The sequence below is a fragment of the Ranitomeya variabilis genome, chromosome 3, assembly GCF_051348905.1.
Source record: "Ranitomeya variabilis isolate aRanVar5 chromosome 3, aRanVar5.hap1, whole genome shotgun sequence".
Classification (NCBI taxonomy): domain Eukaryota; kingdom Metazoa; phylum Chordata; class Amphibia; order Anura; family Dendrobatidae; genus Ranitomeya; species Ranitomeya variabilis.
The window spans coordinates 705,395,185-705,416,738 of NC_135234.1; the positions used below are offsets into that span (position 1 = coordinate 705,395,185).

At 42.7% G+C, this 21,554-nt stretch overlaps 1 protein-coding gene across 1 annotated transcript in view; it reads left to right on the forward strand.

Annotated features, from left to right (window-relative positions):
• Positions 1–21,554, forward strand: part of STARD13 (StAR related lipid transfer domain containing 13) — a 530,489-nt gene that overhangs the window by 205,923 nt on the left and 303,012 nt on the right. The window lies entirely within an intron of this gene.

Here is a 21,554-nt window from a genome sequence, read left to right on the forward strand (position 1 = left end):
CGAAAATTGTTTGTCTGGCGGCAAGAGACAACGGACAAAGTAATGTTTTTGTGTACGTTTAAAAATCGGACAGGGACGGATCCGTTGACGTCCATTGTTTGCTCGAATGGAAGCCTATGGGCGCCGGATCCGTCAAATGACGGAATCCTTCAACAGATTCCATTTTTATAAATGTGCATGCTCCGATTTATTTAGGATCCAATTAGCCAGATCCGCTAGTCGGATCCGTCGAAAAAACGAATCCGTCACATCAGTTTTTCACAATCTGCAACGGATCAGTCGATCTGTGGAGCCAACGGATTGTGACTGACGGCAAAAAACTGATGTGTGAAAGGGGCCTTACTGTCAGGATTCTTCAAGAAGCAGTCCTAGGCCCCTTCCTCTTCTCCTTGTATACTGCCCCTATTGAACAAACAATCAGTAGATTTAGTTTCCAGTACCAGCTCTATGCTGATGATACCCAATTATACACTTCTACTACTGACACCAGTGATTGTCTTACTGCTGTCTCTAGTTTTAAGTGTGCCCTAAAAAAGCATTTCTTCAGACTGGCCTACCGCATCAACATACTTATCTAACTATCCATATTTTGCCCATACAAAATTTTCTTCAACACCGCACCCTCATATCATCTGTTCTCACACCCTTCATGCAACTAATAACCCTCTGTGTCTGTACTTTTACACATACTGGTCGGTTACCTGTTCATGCAGCATTACATGAACACCCTATTTATTACTTTGATGGCTGGACTGTACAACGTACGCAATTGTTACCGTCCACCATCGTGTCTCCCTACTTTCCTCCACAGATTGGACATGTTAAAGGTTATTCCCATCTAATCAAGTTATCACTTATCCACAGGACAGCTGATGATAATCACTGAGAGCCCCACCATCTCGAGAACAAAGCTCTGAAATGCCCCATAAGAAAGAAGTGGTGATCTTGCATGGACACCACCACTCTAGTCATTGTCTATGGTTCATAGATGAGACAGGAAGAGGGGTATTCTAGTATGGTGAAGCGTCAATCTAAATTAAGTTATCTATTTTGTTGTGAATGTTATTTTAAGTCATTTTTGGGAAATACATCAGAAAGCAAGATCCATAACCAGTGCATGCTGTGTTTTGAAGACAATAGCACTGACCTAGAAATCCATCAAAGCTAACCATTTTGTAAGCAGCTATAATTCTCTATGTACTTTAAAACACGATATTGACCATATTTTGGCCAGCAAAAGTGACAACAAAAAATGGCACAGTAAAATGGATGTGTGGATCCAGCCTCATGTTTTTTTCACACATAGGGCCTGATTCATTATTGCATTTGCACCTTTTTTGTCTCTTTTATGGTGTTTTTAGATTGTTTTTGATTTGCACTTTTTTCATTTTTCTTTTTGTAATTTGCACCTGTGTTAAAACTCTATTTTATGTGTTTCCATGTTTTTTTTTCTTTAGTCAAATGTAGTCTTATGTTATCCTCTTCCTGAGTGATTTTATGTATGCCAGAAATTTTTGCACAAGTTACAGCTAATGTGTTGACAGAGAGATTTTTTAAAAAAAAGTTTTCTAGCCATTGAAAGAAAGTGACTTAAAAAAAAAATTAAGTACCGTAATGCGTGGAACCACTCTTAATCAGTTACCTAGATCCACAGGCTCATTCAGAACACTTCACCTTTATAGTAAAAACAGTTTACTGAAATATCCTTCCAATCTATCAATGTAAATGATATTTGCTAGGAACAGTTTAAAAATTCCACCTTTAATGTCCTTAATGTCCTTAACATTAACCTATAATCTGTACAATTTATTTGAAAAGTAAATTGAAATATTTTTGGGTGGAAAAAAAAAGAATTAAAATAATGTGTTTGCATAACCATGTACACCTTTAAACTAATACTTTGTAAAAGTTACCCTTTCAATGTATGACAGCATTCAGTCTTTTTGGGTAGGAGTCTATGTATCGCACATCTAGAATTAGGAATCTTTTACCATTCTTTCTTGCAGTAGCACTCCAAATCTGTCCGATTGGAGGGCATCTCTTGTGTACAGCGCCCTCTTCAGGTCAACCGACAGATTTTCAACTGGTTTCAGGTCTGAGTTCTGGCAGGGTCATTGCAAATATTAGATCTTCTTTGGGTGAAGCCATTCTCATGTTGATTTAGAGGTATGCTTAGGGTTGTTTTAGTGCTGAAAGGTGAAATTCCTCATCTTCAACTTTTTAGTATAGTTCTGAAGGTTTTGTTGCAAAATTAACTGATATTTGGAACTATTCACTATTCCCTCAACCTTGAATAAAGCCCAAGGTCCAACTGTAAAAAAAACAGCTAGAGTGTGTGGGTCACATGTTTCCTGCAATGGAGTAGGTAGTGGTTCCTGTGAGTGGTCTCTGTAATGGAGAGTGTGAGATCCTGGATGGCTTGAGTGTTGGGAGGTCCTGTATGTGGACTGGATCCCTGAATAGCGCACTGTGAGGCCTTGGATCTGAAGACTGGTGTGTTGGGAGATCCTGGGAGTAGGATCGGATCCCTGAACAGCGCACTTAGAAACTTGTGTGTTGGACGGTCCCAGGTGGGGACGGATGTCCTGAATACCGCACTGATTGGCCTGTGTTGGAAGTCCTGGGAGTAGGCTTCTTGAATAGCACAACCTGTGTTGGAAGTCCTGGGAGTAGGATTCCTGAAGAGCACATGGGAAGGAGTGGGTGCAGAGTCTGCAATGGCACTGCACTGGGGGAGCTACAGCCCGTCTGAGGATCTGGACTGTCAGGTGGCCTAGTGAGCAAGGCATTGTCCGGGATGGTGATCCCAGGTCGGCAGCTTCCCTGCGAGAGAGATGACTGACGGGAGGTCAGCGTGTGGAGCAGGAGCTCCAGAAAGGTAACACCCGGGAAGGGGGCTATCATAATGGCAGAGAAGTATCTGTCAGTGGAACATACTGTTGGTGCTTGTTATGTTTCATGGATAATGATGAACGGTTCGGCGTACGGTCACCCATGGTAACTTGACAAAGTGAGAAGTCTGGCATGTTTAGTGAACTGTGAGTTGAAGCCGTATAAAATGTACCGTATTTTTTGGCATATAAGACGCACTTTTTCCCCAAAAAAATTGTGAGGAAAATGGGGGGTGCGTCTTATATTCGGAACGCAGGCTTACCGGCATTGTGGCGGTGACAGAGGTGCGGGCATGATGTGGCATGGTGAGCTGTATGGCGTGAGCAGGTCCCATCCATATTTGAGGTGAATCCGCGGCCCGGTATTGATGGAGAGCAGCAGCGCTGGTGAGTTACGGTATTTTCCGGTGGCGGCGGCCATCTTGCTGAGGCCGCGCGTGCGCAGATTCACTACTCTGCGCCCTGGTATATAATGAACTGTGCATGACCCGGTTTATGCTGCATAAAATAAACCGAATGGACTGTTTTTGTGAGAAAAACGTGCCTGTGTGAGTCCCGTTGCTAAGCGAGTGTCCCCAACACATGCAGTAAGCGCTATCTTACAATAGATAGATAGATAGATAGATATGTACATAGATAGATAGATAGATAGATAGATAGATAGATAGATAGATAGATAGATAGATATGTACATAGCCTATAAGAATGCAATGAAGCATACCAGATTATTCTGTTTTGGAGTAGATGTAGTAAAGAAAAAGGAGGCAGTACTCCCCCAAAAATTGTACAAATAATGAAATCTGTATTGTGGTATTTCGGTTCTATAACAAAATAAATAGATAGATAGATTGATAGATAGATAGATAAATGCTGTGTTCTGCCCTTTATATTGCTTTTATCTGGCTGTTACCTGTGCAGTTTTCAGCTGATTGGTGGGGGTACCATATAGCTCATTAATTGCAAAGTCTTGGACTACCCAATTAAATGGGTTGTCTCATGATGACTACCTCTTTCTATATGTCCTATTATTACCTTATTGAATACTCCCTTTATTTGCCAAAAGAGAGAACCATTCTGGTAGGAGTGTCCATGCTTTATGAGACAGTCCCTTTCATTTCTGGACCCTCGTCATTTGTAGAGTGAATCCTTCTTGACAGAATTACCCAAACTTTTAAAAATAGTTATCTAAGGGGTCTTTTCAAATAATGATCAGTATGCATAGGATATAATGGTCTAAATAAGGATCTTCTTAGGCTACGTTCACATTTGCGGTGTGCGCCGCAGCGTCGTCGCCGCAACAAAACGCATGCGTCGTGCGGCCCTATCTTTAACATTGGCGCCGCATGGGGCCGCATGTACATGCGTTGTCATGCGTTGTGTTGCATTGTACGCCGCATGCGGCGTTAGGGCGCACCTGTCAGGGCATGGCAAATGCAACATGTTGCATTTTTCGGGCGGCGCCGACCTTTTAAAAAACGCATGCTTCGTGTTTGCGTCGTGTTTGCGTCGTCGATGCGCCTTTTTCCCCATTGACTTACATTGACAACGCAGACGACGCAAGTACTTGCGTCGTGGTGCGTTGTACGACGCATGCGTTTTCCAATAAAAAATGCAAAACATTGTCTAGACTTTGTCTAGACACTAAAAAAACACTATATATATAAAAAAAAAAGGGGGGATTGTCATTGTCTTTCACAAGGCTATACAGACAACACAAAGAGAAGACACTGAGAGGAGCCATCTGCTTTCCAAACCTGTAAGTATATATTTCTCTTTGCATATTTTTTATTCTGTGTTTTATTTCTTGATTTTTATTTAATTTGTGCAATGTTTGGTCTGTGCTATTTTACGGTTATGGCACTGTGGGTTGTTATTGAAAAATTGTTTTTTTTAATCTGGTTATGATGTACTTCTGGCGTATATGCTGGCGTTTATTGTCTTCGGCCTTGCTTGGTTTTGGATTGGTTTTGGGTTGTTCTGGTGTCATGCGGTTGTTCAATGTATTTTTTTTGGCTCATTTTTTCTTGTTAAATTTCTGGTTCATGTCTTTTTCTGGTTTCTATTGTTGGGGGTAACCGTATTGTGTTTTCTTGGCTCATGTCTTGCTGTGTTTTATTATGCTGTTGGCATTTTTTTTTCTTTCCTTGAGTGTCTTTTCTTGCTGGTGGGGGGGCTACATTTATGATGTTTCATTTGTATTGTATTGTTCCGTGCGGCTATATCATTCTATTTTCAATTGTATTTTCCCTTTTTTTTTTTTTTATCTCTGATGGTTTTACGTCGTTTTCCGTATGGCATATATCTCCTTCCTTGACTGTTTGCATTGCCAAGTGTGTAGTATAATGGTTTTTTTTTTTTTGGTGGGGCCCTTTTTTTTTTTTTTTAATTTCATGTGTTTTCTTTTCTATTTTATGGTTTATCTTTTGGGTTGCTGTATTTTGTAACAGCGGTTGTCCCGTAATGTTTATTGCTTATTATCTAGAATGGTATTTATCACCTTTTTCTGATGTATTTCTGTGGTTAGATGTCACCAGATGGTGTTGTTTTGGATCATGTCTTGTTGTAATTGTAAAGTATGGCGTTCATTAGTTTGCTATTTCATTGGGCCTTTTTTTTTACCTGTAAGGTTTTTTTTAGTAAGTTTTTATATTTAAAAATTTGGACATAGGTGTCTATTTTTGCTTAATTTTGTTTGGGTCTATTCTTGTATTGTTTCTTCTATTGTATTCTCTTGCAATGTATGGCGTTGTGGTGTCGCTTTTGAGTTTGCATTGTCCTATCAGTCAACAGTCAATTGTGGTTGTTTTAATTTTTTGTGCCTATTTTATTGTATGTGGCATTGTTAGCTTTGGATGTGATTTTTTGCTCATTTTTTCATTGCAGAGCAAACGTGCAAGAATGGCGAGTGACTCACATGACTCGGAACATAGCCAGTCGGCGCGGGGGAGTGCGGTGAGTAATTATGTCCAGTTGCTTACTATTCGCTGCCATTTGTAGCATTGACAATAATTTTGGTATACAATTTTTACAGGCTTCTTCAAGTGAGGGGGAAGGCAGTCAGCGGGAGCAGCGAGGTCGGGGCCAAGGTGTGGCGTCAGGCCGGCGAGTATTTTTTTTTTTTTTTGAGTAGCATCCTGCTGTGAGGAACATTAAATTTGAGTAGCATCCTGCTTTCACTAGGGATGTTTACTAAGCTGAATTACATTTTAGCTTTTCAGGGCAGCAAGTATTGGGGGAAGGTAAATTAAAGTTGAACTCCATGCACAAAAACATTCCAAAATACTGGTGTATAAACCATCATTATACATACATCAAATGGCAAAGGATAGGGCAAAGGTACATATCATGCCAGGTGCTGGTGGTTGTTAATATTTGCATATTTGTAACCTTTTTGTTTTCTAATTTTTCTAGGTTTCACAACGGGACCAAGGAGACAGTGCCATAGATGTTGACCTCCTGATCTCCAGCATCCAGGAGCGTGGCCCGTTGTGGGACAGCCGTGACCCCCGGCACATGGACCAGGTGGTGTTGAGGCGTTTGTGGGCAGAGGTGGCAAAGTCGCTGTGGGATGGCTTTGACAGTGCCTCAGCGAAGGACAAAGGCAACTTTCGTGAGTATTGCTGATACGCTGCTATGACCCATCTTGCCAGGATAAACACAACCGTGTGTGATGCGATCAACGCCTAAACTTTGCATCGCACACGGTTGTTTTATCCTTTTAAAATGCTAAATATGTAACCTTTTTTTTTCCTTTACATTCACAGTTAAAAAGTTGAGGACCAGATGGCGATCCATGAAAGACCGTTTCAATAAGGGGCTCCGTACTGAGGAGGAGCAATCTCGGAGTGGTGCTGCTGCGGCCAAGTCTGTGCCCTACAAATACCACAGGGCATTACAGTTCTTAAGACCAGTCCTTGGCCGCCGACAGTAAGTATTTTGTCCACATACCATATTGCACAGCCACATTGTACATTGCCCAGACACATAGCATATTGCACAGCCACATAGTACATTGCCCAGCCACGTACATTGTGCATCCACATAGTATATTGCCGGGCCACTATATCGCAGCCACATAGTACACGTTCTAGCCACTTATCCACATAGTATATTTCCCAGGCACATAGTGTATTGGCCATCCATGTAGTCAGCGTATCATATTGGCCATCCACGTAACTTTTTCCCTAGTGGAATGGTATATAGCCCATTAGTAATTTATTGTGTTAAGCGTGAGTCCTTGTAGTCCATGACAGGTTACGTTCTGAGTCAGGGTAGTTCTGATCGCAGGAATAATGATGACGTCTCGATCACATGATCCTAACGTCATGGCCGTTCTTGCGATCAGATCAGCAAAGTGACTGTTTTTTTTTTGGGGGGGGGGGGTTTAAATGTTTTTCTTGACTTTAAATTTTATACTATTTTTGCGGCATAGGCAGCATCAAGAAAGATTTTTTGACAAAAAATTTTTTAAAACGATGACAGAGGTATGCATTGCCTTTGGCAGTGGGAATGAACAGTCATTTTCTGCCGTAGGTATGTCCATGATTGTTATCGTCAGCCCTAATGGTCAGCTGGCGATAACAATCAGCAATTTATTATAGGCCACACAGACTGAGAGACAGGGGATTGTAATGTAATGATGTGTCATTTAATGTTAATTTTATTACAGGAGTTGGCGTATGTGATAGGTAATTAATTGAAGACTAATTCTTTCCTTATCTTTTCACAGGACACACAGCAGCACCCTCGAGCGAGCTCGCCCCGCAGGAGCGGACCTTTATGAATCGCCATCTGACCCGTCACAGCCCTCCCACAGCGACAGCAGGCTTGCACCACCATCTGGAGAACCGGCAGCCGGTCCATCAGGTGTTCCCCTGCCCGAGGCCTCTGGCGCACCTTCGTTCGGGAATTCCCGACAGCGCCAGCGGGCCTCGGACAGGCCAGCCATGCCCGAATTTTTGGATTTGAGCACGGTTTTCCAGAACTGTTTCAAGGCGTTGAGCGATAAAATGGACACTCATCTGTCCAATATCGACCGGCGCCTTGAAAATCTGGAAGCCGAGCTCTCGAATCCGGCCAAACATTTTTTAAGTACTATTGGTAAGGGCATGGTGGAACACCTTACGCCGGAACTCCAGATTTCGGTGATAAAGTCCTGCAACAATGCCTATGTGAGGGCTCTGCAGCAGGCTCGGGTCATGCAGTCAGCGACACTGCCCGTAGTACCGTCGCTGGCTAGCATGACTCTGACTCCTGCTGCAGAGCCACTCCAGCCACCCCACCGAGGTCCACGTGCCGAGCGACGCCACCACAGGCACCATAGCAGTGTGCCGCCGACTCCTGCTCGGCCCTCATCCTCCGTCATTCTGGGGGAGCTGCCGCGGGAGAGAGGAAAAGGAAGAGGACACACACGGAGGCTCTGGCTGCTCCAATACCGACACCGAGGACGCGTCGGGGCTCTAGTCGCAGCAGGAGCAGCCAGGGCCAACCAAGAAGCTGGCAAAGGCTTGTGTTGCCTCCTCCCTCCCCTACAGATGTGCCGGTTTCCCCAGTATACCCTGCGGAGGGTTTGGACCTTCCTTCCAGTCTCCTTGACTCTGACTCCGCATCCTCTTCCTCTCCCCGTTCCCAACCACCAGAGACTTACCGTTCACCGCTGGTAGCGGAGGTTGATACCCCCTAAGTTTCTTTCCCCTTTTTTTTTCTGTTTCCCCCCAATAAAAATTGTTTGTTTTAAAACTTTGTTCTTATTTTCCAGTATACTTCTCGGCAAGTCACGCCGTGCGCTGTCTACACATATTTTGTGATTCAAACACGTCATATATGCAATGTCAGACACTATTTTTACAATTTTTAATTTGCCTTTTTTTGGGTGTCTCTCATTGCTGTATGAGGTGTTTACAAACACTAAAGTGTATGAGGTGTTTTCAAACACTAAGGTATGTGTCCACGCTCAGGATTGCATCAGGATTTGGTCAGGATTTTACATCAGTATTTGTAAGCCAAAACCAGGAGTAGGTGATAAATACAGAAGTGGAGCATATTTTCTATTCTACTTTTCCTCTAATTTTTCCACTCCTGGTTTTGGCTTACAAATACTGATGGAAAATCCTGACAAAATCCGGATGCAATCCTGAACGTGAACACATACCGTAAAGGTACCTTCACACTTAACAATGCTGCAGCGAAACAGACAATGATGCAGATCACTGCAGCATCGCTATTTGGTCGATGGAGAGCTGTCTGTGTGACAGCTCTCCAGCGACCAACGATGCCGAGGTCCCCGGGTAACCAGGGTAAACATCTGGTTGCTAAGCGCAGGGCCGCGCTTCCGATGTTTACCCTGGTTACCAGTGTTAAATGTAAAAAAAAATACAGTACATATACTCACAATCACGTCCCCCGGCGTCCGCTTCCCTGCACTGACTGAGTGACGGCATCACCGCTGTGCTGTGCATTCACTTTACGGCCGGCGCTCAGTCAGTGCAGGAAGTGGACGGCGGGGGACGCGAACATGAGTATATGTACTGTTTTTTGTTTTACATTTAACACTGGTAACCAGGGTAAATATCTGGTTACTAAGCGACGCCCTACGCTTAGTAACCCGATATTTACCCTGGTTACCATTGTAAAACATCGCTGGTATCGTTGCTTTTGCTGTCAAACACAACGATACACGGCGATCTGACAAACAGATAAATGTTATATGGTATGGTATAAATATGTTCTTTGAAGCAGGGTAGAAAAATTAGAAATTTTTTTATTAAACAACCACATTTTAAAAACAAAGGTTTACAATTTTTTATATAAGGCACATTACATTTGTGAACTATAGGTAGATGCCAAATTTGACATAACCAAACCAACCTAAACGGATAACATTTATTGCACATTTATTGGAGAATTAGTTTATTATCATATTATATTTTTAGCACAGCCACAGTAGAGGTATTTATTGGTGTAGTTAAAACCAGAATACAGTCCAACAGTAACATTATTACTACACCATTTGATCTTGCCATGACACACGGCCAACATCTGACACAAAATAGGCCGCAAAACGATCCCTCATCTGCGCAATTTCCACACTTGTCCTCAGAGGATGATCATGGTAATCAGGTAATGGGTTGGCTATGGGTTCCTCGAGTTCCACGTTCAGTCTCTCTTTGGCCATAATATAATTGTGGAGAACCACACAAGCCTTCACCACCTCATCCACTGTCTCAGTTTTCAGATTAATGGCGGATCCTAATATCCGCCATTTGGAGACAAGGATGCCAAAGGCGCACTCCACAGTCCTTTTGGCCCTGGACAGTCTGTAATTGAAAACCCTTTTTGTATGGTCCAAGCCCCGACTGGAGTAGGGTTTCAATAGGTTGGCAGACATTTGGAATGCCTCATCCCCAACCACAACAAATGGCATCGCAGGGCCTTCGGTGTGGGGAAGAGGTCGTGGCTGTGGGAAATTAAAATTGTTGCCATATAATTTTTGGCCCATATCCGACTCTTTAAATGTGCGCGAGTCATTTGCACGGCCAAACGCACCAATGTCCACTGCGAGAAAACGGCAGTCCGCACCGGCAATTGCCATGAGCACAGTGGAACAGTATTTTTTATAATTGTAGAAAAGGGATCCACTTTTCGCAGGCTTGGTAATCCGAATGTGCTTTCCATCCACCGCGCCAATACAGTTTGGAAAAGAACACACTTGCTCAAATTTCTGTGCGTTGGCCTCCCAGATTTCGCTTGTAGGGACAGGTAAAAATTCCTCCCGGAGATTATCCCACAAAGCGCGGCATGTCTCAGCAATAATTCCGGAGAGAGTGGAGACTCCAATCCGGAACTGAAAATGAAGTTATCTCAAGGTCTCTCCGGTAGCCAGGAAACTGCCAAGAAGATAAAGAAATTACATTAAAGTACATTGTAATTTATAAAAGTACATTGACCATACCAACCCCCAAAAATAATTTAAAAAAAAAAAAAAAAAAAGGGAAGAACATATCACAGTCATTCAAACAGCTACGTACCGTAGAGTCACCAGCAGCCGTTCCTCTGCGGAAATAGCTCTCCGGAGCTGCGTGTCCTGCCTGCTAATGGCTCCTTCCACCCGACGCAGAAGATAGCGGAAGCTGTCCTGAGACATCCTGGTATATTCGAAATATTTCTCCAGGTTGTCATTCAGTTCGCCAAACAAGCAATGGTATGCTCCACGGCTCTCCCGGACTTCCACGATAGGGTGTATCCAAAAGCGGCGACGACTCCATTTCCGTTTTTCCCTTTCCCTTTGATGAAAACAGGCGACAGCATAGGCATGAGCCAAGGCAAATTCCATCTCCATATCCATGTAGATACTGTCCATGGGACGCTCCATCATGAATACCAGCAAAATGGGAGGAATTCATCTCTGCCAGGGTATATATACACAATTACATAACACCAACCCTCTTCTAGCCATTGGTGGTCCTTATCTATTGTGTAGACACTTTTTTTTGGTGGGGGGGATGAAGAATGACTCACTGCACAAAAAACGCATGCGGCGCAAAACGCTGCGTTTTTTGTTCAAAACGCAACTGTGTTTCCAAAAAAACGCAGCGTTTTGCATGCATTTTGCTGCGTTTTTGTATGCGTTGTGCGTTGCGGCGACGACGCTGCGGCGCACAACGCAAATGTGAACGTAGCCTTAAAGAGGGGCCTTTCAGGAGGTTTTTTTGTGCTTTCTAAATTGGAAGGTGGGATCATATGGGATTTAATAATAAGATTTTGTAAACTTGTTCACTCAATTGTCCAACCAGGTACCTTAAAATATTGACCCTCAAAGCTGTCATGCACATTAGATAGCTGTTGCTCATGAACTCGGCTAAACATGTATCCTGTAAAGGAAGGAGCTAAGGAATAACCAGATGTCAGCCACTTCTGGCTGCAGTTTATCTCCTGTGGCAGTGAAGCATCAAACCTGTTAGAATTTTACATGGCCAATATATGCAGTTGTATGAAAAAGTGTTTACCCCCTTCCTGATTTCCTATTCTTTTGCATATTTGTCACACTTAAATATTTCAGATCACCAAATTTAAATATTAGACAAAGATGACACAAGTAATCCCAAAATGCAGACAAGTAATCCCAAAATGCAGGCACAACTTTGGGAAACGCTTCAAGAGAAAGATGGGTGTGAACGGCACTGATGCTGTACTTCACATAGAGATATATAGGTATACTCGATCCTTTGTAGATCAGGACGTTCAGAGGTTAGCTACTGACATGGGTGGTGCACAACTTATAAAATAGAGGGGTTCACTCCCCGCACCCCTCTCCTCACCAGTCGCCGTAGAAAATGTCTGTAGTCTGCTAATCGCAAATAAAGGACAACACTTATACTGCACAGAAGGGTGAGTGCCACTTTTTCTTCTCTCATTTACTTCAACAACTTTGGGAAGCTGAGTTAAAATGGCAGAGTTCCAAGATGAAAACAACTGCTGAGCAATAAGAACATAAAGTCTCGTCTCAGTTTTGCCAGAAAACATCTTGAGAGAATACTCTGTGGACTGACAAGACAAAAGAAGAACTTTTTGGAAGGTGTTTGTCTCATTACATCCGGCATAGAACTCACACAGCATTTCAGAAAAGGAACATAATACCAACAATAAAATATGGTGGTGGTAGTGTGATGGTCTGGAGCTGTTTAGCTGCTTCAGGACCTGGAAGACTTGCTGTAGTAAATGGAACCTTGATTTCTCCTGGCTACCAAAAAATCCTGATGGAGAATGTCTGGCCATCTGTTTGTGACCTCAAGCTGAAGCACACTTGGATTATGCAGCAGTACAATTATCCAAAACACACCATGAAGTCCACCTCTGAATGGCTTAAGAAAAACAAGATGCTGTTTGAGATGCTGTAGCTTGACCTTAAAAAGGCAGTCCATGCTCAGAAAACCTCCAATGTGGCTGAATTACATCAATTCTGCAAGGATGAGTGGGCCAAAATTCCCCTAGAGTGTTGTAAAAGACTCATTGCCAGTAATTGCAAACGCTTGATTGCAGTTGTTGCTAAGGGTGGCTCAACCAGTTATTAGGTTTAGGGGCAATAGCTTTTTGACACAGGGCCCTGTAGGTTTGGATTTCTTTACCCCTTAATAATAAAGACCTTCATTTAAATACTGCATGTTGTGTGTTATCTTTGTCTAATATTTAAATTTGTTTGGTGAGCTGAAATATTTAAGTGTGACAAACATGCAAAAGAATAGGAAATTAGGAAGGGGGCAAACGCTCTTTCACACTACTGTATTTTCCTCAGCAAGTGCAGTGAGGGATAGCCTGGAAGCCCCAAAACACATTTTATTGTGACCCAGTAACCCCAATGTTGGCAGATTTGGTCTTGTGTCTATGGTGATTCTATAATGGAGCAATAAACTGTACCTTCTTGTGGATGGGCAGGCTATATGTGATGTTATGGGTAAAATGTCATTATTTGCAAATTATAAATTTTACGAAGTCACTACAAGTCTCCTAATATAAGCGACTTGCAGTTCCAAGAAGCTTCGCAGTATGTATGTTGCTTTTACGCTCTAGTTCCCCTTCTTTTTCGTTATTGTCCATTTCACTGTAGATAAAGCCACATGCTGATACATGCTGCATGGTTTCTTTGCTGAAGTTGAAATATATAAATAATATTCTAAAAAAAGGTACTAATACTTATCTAATGCCACTAGTAATCTAATGGTTAATAGTTTGACGTAATAAATCATTGGAGGTTTTCTCATAGACTAAACATTAGTAAGCTTCACTGACTCTTCCAGCTTCTTTCTATTCTGAGTCCAAAGTCTCAAAGAAGGCTTCCTTATTAACTATGATCAGCCATAACATTAACATCTTCCCTTGTCCAGTCAAGACCATTGGAGGCATGGACTCCACAAACCTCTGAAGGTGTCCTGTGGTATCTGGCAACAAATTTCAGTACTTTGCACTGTAGTAGCTCTTCTGTGTGATAGGACAAGCTAGCCTTTGACGTACATACACATTTAATGAGTCTTGGACCCTAGAACCCTGTCTCCTGTTTACTCCTTGTCCTTCCTTGGACCGCTTTTGAGAGGCACTAACCACTGCGTATGGCGAACATTTGCAATTTTGGAGATAGACCTAGTCATTAAAATGTAGCCATTGCCAAAGTCACTCAGATCCTTATGATTGCTATTTTTTTCCTGCCTCCAATTCGTCAGCTAAACATAAAGAAATGTTCACTCCCTGCAAAGTAAATCCCAAACCTTGACTGGTTCCATTAAAAGAAGATAATAAATGTTATTCACTTCACCTGTCATTGGATTATGTTCTGACTGATCAGTGTATATTTGCTGGCATTTCCCAGATTATATCATCAGCTCACTGGAGCTGATTTTCAAGCTTTATTAAAGGGAATGTCCGGTCTAAATTGATAAGTCTGCAGTCACTCTGTGTGACTGCAGACTTGTTAATCTCCCCAGCACACGCAATGTGCACTGCGAGGATTTGTCAGTTTCTGACCTGGGATCGGTGGCGATTTGTACATTATGCATACTCCTGGGCAGAACCCATCTAGTGGGCACAGCCTTCCTCCATACACTTGTATTGAGCAAGGCCGTGCCCCATCTAAAGACACGGCCGTCCATACAGGTATAAGAAGCGAGACCAAGCCCACTAGATGGCTTCTGCCCAGGAGTATGCATATCACATACATCCCCGCCATTCCAGGCTGAAATTACATAGACTGGGATTCCACATAGCACACGTGGTGCAACTAGCATTCATCCAAAGTGCGGAGAACAAGCAGCGGCTTGATAAAAGTAACAGCAGCTCATTATTATTACAGATTAATTGTAAACTTCGTCCTCGATGTTAGTGGCTGACAAGTTTTGTAGCTGGGAAACCAAGTAACAGCCCGTCGGAGGTGTATATCCCTGGATTAAAAGAGAAATAATAATTCTGTCCTTGATTCACCAGATACAAAAAATTGCCACCACTGCCCAAAAATGTGTGCCTTTTTTTGTGATACGTGCATCAGGTTTGGTGGGTGAAACGTTCTGATATAGAGGTATATGTCTATTTTTACATTTCTATTCCCAGGAGTGTTCATTTGAGAAAAATTGTCCTATCTCTTTTATCTTGTTACTGTGATGTTTGGGTTTTGGGCATTTTTAGCACCTAATATATTTGACCTATTTGCTCTGTACCTTATTCTGTCACGTTGTGGCATTCTGCAATTAGTCCTTTGTGGTTCAGCACAGTGTCTTGTTTGTGTACCTTTTCAGTTTTCAATCATGTTCTAATAAATCACATTATAAATAAAGATAATTACATTTTTTTATGGTCAGCGATATTATTTGTGGCAATGGGATCCCACGTAGCCAAGTGCATTACAGATGCAAATGCTTTAATAATGGTAGATGCCAAGTTATGAGGATTAGTAAAGCAATGGATCAGTACAAGCATTGCTATTGAAATGCGCATTAACAAACCAATTTTAATTACAAATGGTCTTCTGCTCTGGCATATGATTGAATTTTACAATTTTGGAAAACCGCTGTTCCAAGAAAATAAATTAAAAAGAAACTGCTTCTGCTTTACCATAAGATTTTGACCCTCCTCACCATCAAAAGTTTAGGGGATATCTATTAACTTACAATTACTGCAGTTGCAATCAAAATTATTCAACTCCCACTGCAGTTTATTAGCAAAATAGCAAACTTTCTGTTTTTTGAAATAAACCAATCAAACGAAGAATCATGTGACTAGCTAAACAATCAACACAACTATATAAGAAGTGGTTTCTCCAAATTTAACAATTTATAAGTAATAAGTACACTGAACAAAAATATGAATGCAACACTCACTTATACACACTTATATTTGCTCCCATTTTTTTTTAGCTGCATTCAAAAATCAGACTTTTTCTACGTACACTAAAAGCCTTTTTCTCTCGAATATTGTTCACAAATTTGTCTCGATCAGTGTTAGTGAGCACTTCTCCTTTGCCAAGATAATCCATCCTGATGACAGTTGTGGCATTTCAAGATGCTGATTAGACACATGTTTATTGCACAGGTGCCCTTTAGGCTGGCCACGGTGGAAAGCCATTCTAAAATGTGTAGTTTTATAGTGTTGGTCAGTTGCGGGGGGGGGGGGGGGGGGCGGAGAACCAGTATCTGGTGTGACCACTGTCTGCCCCATGCAGTGCAACACATCTCCTTCGCATATAGTTGATCGGCTTGTTGATTGTGGTCTGTGGATTCCTGGTCCACTCCTCTTCACTGGCTGTGAGAAATTGCTCAATGGGTGACATGTTCAATGAGTATGCTGGCCATCCGAGAACTGGGATGTTTTCAGCTTCGAGGAATTGTGTACAGATACTTGCAACATGGGGCAATGCGTTATTATTCGGCAACATGAGGTGATGGTCATGGATGAATGGCGCAACAATGGACCTCAGAATCTTGTGACGGTATCTCTGTGCATTCAAAAAGGCATCAATAGCATGCACCTGTGTTTGTTGTCCATAACATACGCCTGCCCATACCATAACGCCACCATGGGCCACTGGATCCATGACATTGACATCAACAAACAGCTCACCCACACGACGCCATCTATCCTGTACAGTGAAAACCGGATTTCATCCATGAAGAGAACACCTCTCCAATGTTCCAGAAGCCAGCGAATGTGAGCATTTGTCCACTCAAGTCGATTACGGCGACGAAATGCAGTCAGGTGCAGACCCTGATGAGGATGACTCTTATGCAGATGGACTTTCCTGAGTTGGTTCCTGACAGTTTGTGCAAATTGTCTCTTCAGAGAGGAAGAGGACTAGAACTCTAGTGCCACCTATTGGAAGTAGGAATCCTAACAGTCAATGTCGACCCTTTAACAAGTCGTGTCACATGACTTAGGATAAAAGCCAAACCAGAATCTCAATTTGCAGACACTGTGTTTTGGGGTACTGCCCCTCGTCAGTGCAAAGTGGAGATAGTGTCAAAAATTCTTAGGTTATGCAAACCGATTGTTGCCGCAAATGTCCAGGTGGGTGGTCTCAGATGATCTTGGATGTGAAGATGCTTGATGTTGAGGTCCTGGGCTGGTGTGGTTACACGTAGTCTTCGATTGTGAGATCAGTTAGATGTACTCCCAAATTCCCTGAAATGTCTTTGGAGACGGCTTATGGTAGAGGAATGAACATTCAATTCACGGGCAACAGCTCTGGTGGACATTGCTGCAGTCAGCAAGCCAATTGCACGCTCCCTCAAGACTTACGATATCTCTGGCATTGATAAAACTGCACATTTTAGAGTGGCCTTTTATTGTGATCAGCCCAAGGCACGCCTGTGGAATAATCATGCTGTCAGCATTTTGATATGCCACAACTGTGAGGCGAATGGATTGTCTTGGCAAAGGAGAAATGCTCACTAGCATAAATTTAGACAAATTTGTGAACAATATTTGAGAGAAAAAGGCCTGTGCGTTCAGCTAAAAAAATGGCAGCAAAAACAAAAGTTTTGTGTTTATATTCTTGTTCAATGTAGATAATTCTAATAATAATAATAATAATAAAAAAATTGGGATCGCAAAAACATAAAAAACATTTCACCATTGCATGTATACCGACTTATGCTCTGGCAAATTTCTTGGGTTTTGCTGAAGTTTCTTGTACTTTGTAGTACAAACAGGGGTGTAGCTCCTCTTTTTTTAGATAGGCATTTCATCTACATAGTTTCCCTTGACGTCCCAAACCTTCTCTGCTTCCATCTACATTGAGGTTGTCTGAAAAAAGGTGAGGATTTAATATTAGGCTACGTTCACATTTGCGGTGTGCGCCGCAGCGTCGCCGCCGCACCGCACAGCGCAAATGTGAACACATGCACAACGCTGCTTTTTGCGCCGCATGCGTCCTTTTTTCCATTGATTTTGGACGCAGCAAAAATGCAACTTGCTGCGTCCTCTGCGCCCCGACGCGGGCGCCGCAGGGACGCATGCGGCGCAAAAAGCAAGTGCACCGCATGTCCATGCGCCCCCATGTTAAATATAGGGGCGCATGATGCATGCGGCGCCGCTGCGGCGCCCGACGCTGCGGCGCTAGCCGCAAGTGTGAACGTAGCCTTAGAGGATAGGACTGTCCCAATTGGTGCACAGCTTGACGCTGTGGGGTGGCTTTAATGATTTTTTTAATCAAAAACAATGTTTACTAAGTACTAGTGATGAGCGAGTGTGCTTGGATATCGTGAGTATGCTCAGGTGTTATCTCGGGCGTGTTAAAAAAATATGGTCAAGTCCTCACAGCTGCATGATTTGTGGCAGTTACACAGCCGCAACACATACAGTGATTGCCTGTTTCTTAGGAAATCCCCATGCATTGTGGCTGTCTAACAGCAGTAAAACATGCAGCCACGGGGACTCAAGCATATTTAGTGTGAACATGTTCCTACAAGATTTTTCAATTTAAACAGTAAGGAGCAGAGTAACCACTGGTGGTCTCCATGCAAAAGCTCCAAGACATCACCTCTATTGACCCTAAAGCACAATATGCTCAAATCCATATAAATGAGCCACAGAAGTTTTGTGATTCTGTTTTGTGGAGCTATTAAACAAAACTGAAACTTTTCAGGCCTATGGATCCTCAATATGTCTGGATGAGGAAGAATGATACATAACACCCTGCCTACAGTGAAGCATGGCAATGGCTCGGGGATTAATACAGTGAAACATGGTGGTGGCTTGGTGATGCTCTGACGTGCCTTTGCTTTCTCTGACAAACCTGCAGTGTATCAAGGGCAAGATGGATTCAATCAATATTCTTAGGAGAAAATGTCTTGTCTTCTGTGAGTAATCTGAAGCTTGGGCATTATTGGACCTTCCAGCATAACAATTATCCCAAGCTTAGCATACACACCACCAAGGCTTGGTTACAGATGAAGCCCTGGAAGATTCTGTTGTGGCCATTACAGTTACAAGAACTGCATGCCATAGAAAATGTTTGGTAGGATTTAAACAGGTGGTTGCAGTATAAAGATGAACTGGAGACTAGGGTTGAGCGAAACGGGTCGGCAATTTTCAGAAGTCGCCGACTTTTGGCAAAGTCGGGTTTCATGAAACCCGACCCGACCCCTGTGTGGGGTCGGCCATGAAGTCGGCGATCTTCTGAATCTGGAATCGGAATTCCGATACCGATTCCCGATATGTTTAAGATATCGGGAATTGGTATCGGAATTCAGATTTAAGTGTAAAATAAAGAATTAAAATAAAAAATATCGCTATACTTACCATCTGATGCGCCCTGGTACTAAGCGGGAACCTTCCTTCCTTAGAATCAGCCTTCCAGGACCTTGCGGTGACGTCGCGGTGACGTCGCGGCTTGTGATTGGTCGCGCGGCCGCCCATGTGACCGCTCGCGTGACCAATCACAAGCCGCGACGTCACCGTGACGTCACCGAGGGTCCTGGAAGGGCTGATTCTTAGGAAGGAAGGCTGCCGGAAAGAAGCAGGGCGCGTCCGAGGGTGAGTATATACCTAATAGGAATATACTCACCCTCGGCTTCTTTCCGGCAGCCTTCCTTCCTAAGAATCAGCCCTTCCAGGACCTTCGGTGACGTCACGGTGACGTCGCGGCTTGTGATTGGTCGCGCGAGCGGTCACATGGGCGGCCGCGCGACCAATCACAAGCCGCGACGTCACCGCAAGGTCCTGGAAGGCTGATTCTAAGGAAGGAAGGTTCCCGCTTAGTACCAGGGCGCATCAGATGGTAAGTATGGCGATATTTTTTATTTTAATTCTTTATTTTACACTTAAATATGGATCCCAGGACCTGAAGGAGAGTTTCCGCTCCTTCAGACCCTGGGAACCATTGGAAACCCAATGCACTGCATTGGGTTTCGAGTTTCGGCCGACCCCGACCCCGACTTTTTTATAGGATCGGCCGATTTCACTCGACCCGACATTTGAAAAAGTCGCGTTTCGTGAAACCCGACCCGATCCTATAAATGTAAAGGTCGCTCAACCCTACTGGAGACCATTGCCCATGAGAAATGGACTAAGATTTCTCAGGAACGGTGCCAGAACCTAGTGTCTGGTTAGGCATCATGTATGTAGCAGGTCATAACAGCCAAAGGTTCTCTACTAAGTGCTAAATATGCTAGACATGAAGGAGGTTAAGGCTATTGCACACGTTGCGGATTTGGGTGCAGAATTTTCTGCACAAAATCTGCATCTCCTGGCAGAAAAAGCAGAAGCAGATTTGAAACTTTTTTTATGCGGATTTTGTGCGGATCTACTGCGGATTTTGTGCGGATTTCATGCGTTTTTTACCCCTGTGGATTTCTATAATGGAAGGGTGCAGAAACGCTGCAGATCCGCACAAAAGAAGTGACAAGCTCCTTCTTTTGATCCGCAGAGTTTTCCATGCGGCATTTTCCGCACCATTAGCACAGCATTTTTTTTTCTATTAATTTACATTGTACTGCACATCACAGTGCGGATCTGCAGCGTTTCTGTGCAGAAAAAAATGCTGCGGATCCGCAGTAAATCCGCATCGTGTGCACATAGCCTAAACTATTTAATAATGATTACAATTCTAAGTTTATTTCCTAATAATATATCTGCCAGGCAAGATAGTTATCTATCTATCTATCTACCTATCTATCTATCTATATATATATGTCGAGATGACTACTTGGTGAATCGTTCTTTCAGGATCACAGTAGGTACTAAAATATGCAGTACTGGCATTTGGGAGGTGGTTGATCTGCCCCATCTACTCTCAAAGTCATAGTGATGACCTTGACCGTCTAAAGCTTTCATTATGTAAAACATATATAGAGACTTTTTTCTGTATAAACTCACAATATGATTGGTGTAAAACTGTGTATATCAAGCAGCAGCATACCAGAAGCTGTTAGTGGTAAGTTGTATATTACAGTTAACAAATGAGCCCGAGCAGTTGCGTGAATCCAGGACAAAGTTACACAAACAGATTTCCAGATCTCAGCTGGTGTTAAAAATATACTAAGTCTTTATTCCTGTGTGGCCGAACACACACGCAAGAATGCTGAGCGTAATCATATCATTCAGCAAGATTCCACCTTCCTCTGCCACATTGTGCTTTTCATACATTACTTTCTATTTGCAAATCTAAATATAGGTCAGTGAATGAAAATGTCTGCTAGTTTATGACTTCTTTCTAATCTACAGGAATGTATTTCTTCTCCTATTCATAGTTAAATACATATACTCACATATGGGACACATCATGCGCAGCGTTTTATGGAGCGAGAAGTTCAAATATAATAAATAATGTAAAATAGTAGAAGTCAGATACAAAACCCAATGTTTCAGGAAGCCTGCCGGTATATAGTATATGTGGCAAAGATAATCTGCCAGCACTGCCGACTTCACTATCTTAATATATACCTTTGCAGGAGGAATGCTAGAGGAACAGCACAAGGTGTTAAGAAAAGCTGTTCCAGGTTTTTTTTTTATTCTAAACTGGTGAATGCAAGTATTTTCCGAATAAGAAATAAGACATATCCAAAAAGCTCACTGGTTATCTTTAAAAAGATTTTCTCCCAATGTCAATTATGGCTTATTAGTAGGATATGCCTTCTTATACTGATGAAGGGAAAGCACTGCAAAACAGCTGTCTGCAGAGGGGTC